Source organism: Tamandua tetradactyla, chromosome 13 (genome assembly GCF_023851605.1).
Source record: "Tamandua tetradactyla isolate mTamTet1 chromosome 13, mTamTet1.pri, whole genome shotgun sequence".
NCBI classification, from domain to species: domain Eukaryota; kingdom Metazoa; phylum Chordata; class Mammalia; order Pilosa; family Myrmecophagidae; genus Tamandua; species Tamandua tetradactyla.
Genome location: NC_135339.1, coordinates 40,907,631 through 40,913,630, shown reverse-complemented (window position 1 = coordinate 40,913,630; position 6,000 = coordinate 40,907,631).

Sequence of the window (6,000 nt, the reverse complement as noted above, 5' to 3'; positions counted from 1 at the left end):
CTTCGTAGGATGGAAAGTATGCTAGACTTTAAAGAGATATATAAGTTAAAATGGACAGTATCAGAATTAAAACATTATTAAGAAAATAAAAAAGACAAACCACAAATCGAAAGAAAATATCCACAACACACACACACATACCCACAAACATACAAACACACAAACACACAGACAATTGGGTTTCTTATCATCATATGATTAAGATAGAGATGTCATTTATATATTCAGAATACAAAATCATGTATTTCTGCATTCTATGGATATATCTAATTTCCCAACTCTTAAAAACAGGCAAAAGATTTGAACAGATGCTTTGTATTAGAATGTTAAGAAATATACAAATAGCCAATAAGCACCTGAAAAGATGTACAACATCATTGGTCACCAGAGCAATGTAAATTAAAACAACAGTGAGATACAACTACACAGCTACCAGATTTGTGGAAACCATAAAAATGTTGAGAATAATTGCTCATGAGAATCTGAAATATTTCATCATGCTGGCAAACAGTTTAGTAGTTACTTAGAAACATACCAAAACTCAGCAGTTCTATTCTTAGGTATTTACCCTAGATAAATGAAAACACATGTCCACTAAAAGACTTGCTCATGAAGGTTCATAGCAGCTCTATTTAAAAAATATCAAAATTGGAAAACAGTGCATCCCAATCCATCAACATAGGAATGAACCTGTTACTTGTTCATATCATGAATATGACTCCATTAAACAAAAAAGATAAGACTATAGATATACCAAAACATAGTTTTTTTCCCAAAAAACATATGCTATAAGAAATGAGCCAAATGCAAAAAGTACGTATTGTGTGATACCATTTATATAAAATTCCAGAATTCACACAGGCAACTATATTGACAGCCAGCACAGAAGTGCTTTGACTGCAGAGAAGCACGAGTGACCTCTTTGGGAAATGTCCTCTTTGAAGGAAATGTTCTATATTGATTGGGATGGTGTTCACATTCATTTCTTCAAATCCAATGTACTCTTAAGTGGGTACATTTTGTTGCATGTAAATAATACCTCAATAATGGAGTCTACTTGAAGGTATAAATAATTGTGTGTAATTTATAAATTATTGTAATATAAATATATATGTAGCATTTGTCAACCCCTATCAAGTAGATAACTGAAATACCAGCTACTCTCCTTGCCACTGCCATTTCCCTGAAAGCTATTTTCAGGTTAGATGCCCAGTTAATCCATGTAAAATGTGTCACATTTTGTTACTCCTTTGTTCAACACCCTCCAATATCATCCCTTCTTTCTCAAAATAAAATGTATATTCCATACATAATCTGTCTTCCTCTCCCCTCAATGATTAAGTTGCTTTTTTAATTTCTATTTTAATCCCTCTGTTCCAGACAACCTGATCTGTTGCTGTTTCTCAAACATGCTAGACCCACTTCCATCTGAGTGAATTTGTACTTACCGACCCATTTGTGTGGAATAAGCTTCCCTCAAAGGTCACATGCCTGCCTTCCTCATCTCTTTCTGATGTACATTCAAACATCATTTTTTCCCTTACTCTTTTCCTAGCCACCTGTGCTGGTTTAAATTGGTTTTGTACACCCCCCCCCAAACAAAAACAAAAATAAGTTTTTTAATCCTCATTCGATATTGCTGGGTGGGATTGTTTTGATTGTTCCCATGGAGATGTAACTTTTGATTAAATGGTTTCCATAGAGATGAGTCTCCACCTATTCTAGGTGGGGTTGCTTATGGAGCCCTTTAAGAGGGAAGCATTTTGTAAAGAGCCAACAAAGCCCACACAGCCAGAGATCTTTGGAAATGCAGAAGGAGAACACCTCCTGGGAATCCTATGAAATGAGAAGCCAGGAGAGAAAGCAAGCAGATGCCGCCATGTGCCTTTCTAGCTAACAGAGGTGTTCTGGACACTTCGACCTTTCTTGAATCAAGGTATCTTTCCCTAGATGCCTTAATTTGGACATGTTCATGGTCTTAGAACTGTAAATATGCAATTTAATAAATTCCCCCTTTTATAAGCCATTCTATTTCTGGTATATTGCTTTTTGGCAGTTTTAGCAAACTGAAACACCACCTTATCAAAATTTTCTCTTACAATGTCACATTTAATATGCTTTTTCCTTACTTTATTTTTTTCTTTAACCCTTCTTATTATCCATCACACGATATATTTTACATATTTACCTTATTATCTATTTCCCTCAGTCAGGATGTTAGGTCCAGGAAGGCAGAGAATTTTGTGTTTTGATTCCTTCTGTATCCTGGAGCCTAGAACCATTCTTGGTGAATAGCAGATGCCTAATAAATATTTTCTGAATCAACACATTTTGATTTAGTAGTTGTACATATATGGATGAAATGCAAATATAGAAAAGTACATACAGGAAGGAAATGCAAATATAGAAAAGTAAAAAAAATAAAACTAAAAAAATCTCAACAAATAATATATTTTGGCCTTTATTAGAGTTAATGAAAATATTGGTAGATCCCATAGGCTTTATCAAGTTTTCTTTTGTGAGCAACTTGAACGTTTTAACTCTCTGTCTTGCACGACTCCATACACATATTTTTCCAAATTAATATTTACTGTGACTTGCACTTGAATATAGTTGTCTGAACATAGGTTTATATTGCTCTTCTCTCCTGAGAAGCCATCACCATGAAAGTAAATTTTACAAAGGAACTAATAAAAAAAGTATGTATAGTAAAAGGAAATTCATTAATGATGAAAGATTTTAACTTTCTGAAAACAGTAGATGGAATAGAGAAAGGAAGCCACAGCCAAGGATCTCTGTGGATTTGAATATGGGGGGTGAGGTTGATCTTTATAGCAGACTCCTGGAGAAGCAAACGTAGAAGCTGTAGGTGTAAGGGAGGCCAAGAGGATAAGGATTAGAATGTCTGTGAAACTTCAGCACCAATTCATACTGTCTTCCTTTACCAGACAACTAGATGGTAACTAGATGACTGGATATTTCATATACCCCTTGAGAAAACAAAAAGTAACCGTGAGTGTTTCTGTAAAGAAATTAAGCAAATGGATTGAGGAGAAGATTTCTTTGTAGGTAAGGCCCTCCTCAATGTGTTTCTTTGGCGCCCTCTCAGCATAGCAGCCTCCTCTCTGTCCTTTCTCCCTAAAACATACAAGTTCCATTGGTCACTGGATTTGTGGGGTGTCAGCCTCTCTCATAATCAGAAAGCCTGGTCAATCTTTCCATTCCAAGATGAGACATGTCAAGACAGTACAACTTTAGCACTATGACATGGAACTTCCATGCTTCTTCTTGCCAGCCAAACTTTATTACAATATTAGTAAATCATCAAACTTAGCTTTGAATTTTAGTTTTTAATTTAAATTCACATAACTGCTTAGTATAATAAAAATTTATACAGCGCTCATTCCAGTTCTTGTTACTCCATTCCTAATTGTTCTTTGATACATCTCTCGATCATTTGCATTTCTTTCTTAAACACTTTCCCACCTCCTTACCCCCTCTCCTACCATACAGGGGTGTTCAGTGGTATTATATTTTAGATTCTTCCATTAAATATGAGTCTTCCATTGTATCTTATAAACTCTATTACTGTTCTTCAATATTCTCAAAGGAAATATTTTTAATGAGATTCTCAGGAGATTGTGAAATTACTTGGAAATGCAACCCCATTCCCCCACTGCCAACCTACTTCCCTCCTTGGAGACCTACATTCTCCAGGTCTGATCAGGAACAATTACTTCCAACACTGATTAACCATTTCTTTGATTCCAAAATGTAATCAAGGAAATGATTAATCCAAATCTACCGAGTGGTAGAAGAAATTGCAGAATGATGTATATGTATTTTTTCTGCTGTGTAATTGTCCTGAATTGCTTTGATCATTTTGTTTTCTATTTCTCAGTTTACCCTCTTGTTTTTGAAGCAGATATTCATGTAACTTTGTATGAATAAATTCATGGTAAGTAAAATTTCTGATTTCTTCCATGGCTGAAAATATCTGTATTCAAGGCTCACATTTGATTGATAATTTTGGAATGTATTTCTAGGTTGAAAATCACTTTTTCTCAGGAGATTGGAAGCATCATTCCACTGACTGCAAACCTCAAGTTTTGTTTACAATAAGTCTGATGTCAGTTAGATTTTTCATTCCTTAGTATATCACCTACTTTTTTTTCTTCTCCCTCCCACATCCACCCCAGGGATCCTTTATGATTTTCTTCATTCCCCTTTTATTATGAAGTTCCCAGATGTTGGTCTTTTTTAATTGTTTATTGTGCTGGACACTGAGTGAGCCAGTCAATATAAAGACTCATTTTGTTTTGTGCTCTGGGTATTTCCCACATTATCTATTTGCTCACTTCCTCTACTTCCTCCACAGATGTCTCATCTGTCTCTGTAACACTTGTGTGTCATATATTAGACATCATCACTTATCTTTTATCTTTTTTCTCTCATATTTCCATCTCTCAACACAGTCATAATAATTATGTCAATTATCAAGTCTTAGCAAAAATCTCAAGAAAGTACAGATTAATAGTGTATACAAAATGTAATTTAAATGTTTCCATCCTTGAGAATTCTCAATTAAAACTACAAGTATAGAAGGCAAGAAATTAAAAGGATTAAAAATATGGAAGGCAGTATAAGTGGACAAACCTCTTTATCTTATTAAAAAAAAGATGTAAAGACATCAGCTAATAAGTAGAGTTCTACATGCTTTATTTAGATTTATGAAGATAATGATTCAAAGAGGAAAATTTGATAATGTACCATCAAAAAAGGGGGTAACACACAGAAGGGAGATGAAGAGAACATACATGAATTGAATCATCTTCTCATAAATGCTAAACAAGATCTAATGTTTAACTTTCAGACAAAAAATCAAATAAATATGTTATCTAGTATTATAGAGGTAGCAATTAAATTTTTCCAATGATTAGAAAAATACAAAACAGAAATCATTAAAAGTATTAAATTTGGGATGGAATAGGGATATGGCAATGTATTAGTTTCTTAAATCTTGCTGGAGCACAATATACCAGAACTAGAACAGCTTTCAAAAAGGGAATTTAATAAATTACAAGTTTACAGTTCTAAGCCTATAAAAACATCCAAAGTAAGGCATCCAGGGAAATATATTTTAATTTAAGGAAGGCCAATGAGTCTAGAATACCTCTGTCAGCCAGGAAGTGATGTGGCTGGCATTTGCTGGTCCTTTGCTCCTGGGCTCCATTGCTTTCAGCCTCTGTTTCTGTGAGGGTTCCTCACTTTGCTTCTCTGGGGCTGGCTCTCATCTCTTGGCTTCCCCTGGTTCTCTCTAGGTTCTGGCTTCCTTAATGTCTCATGATGACCTCTGCTGGGCTCCAAGCATCTTCAAACATCCATGTCTCTAGGTGTCAGCATCTGTGTCAGCTCTGCTCTGAAGTTTCTGTCATTTCCGACTCTCTCCAAAATATTTCTTCTTTTAAAGGATCCCAGAAAGGAATCAAGACCTACTGGGATAAGTGGTCACATCTTCATCTAATCAAAAGATGATACCCACAGGGGATGCTAAGGTAGTTCAGTGGTAGAATTCTCACCTGCCATGTGGGAGACCCAGGTTTGATTCCCAGCCCATGCACTTCTCAAACAAACAAACAAACAAGGAAACAAACAAAAAAACAATCAAGTAAAAATTCAACAAATGGTACTGTAATAACAGGATATTCACATGGAAAAAGAATGAAATGTGACCCCACCATACAGCATACAATCGGAAAAAAAAAAAAAAAGGTTGCACCCACAATTGGCATGCCACATCTCCATGGATATAATTTAATCAAAAGTTCTGCCCTACAGTATTGAATCAAGATGAAAAGAAATGGCTGCTCCCACAAGATTGTATTAGGATTAAAACATAGCTTTTCCGGGGTACATAATATTTTCAAACCAGCACAGGCAACTACAATTTGTGAATATTGATTTTCATTATAAATACCCACCTACCCAGGCAGACACAAA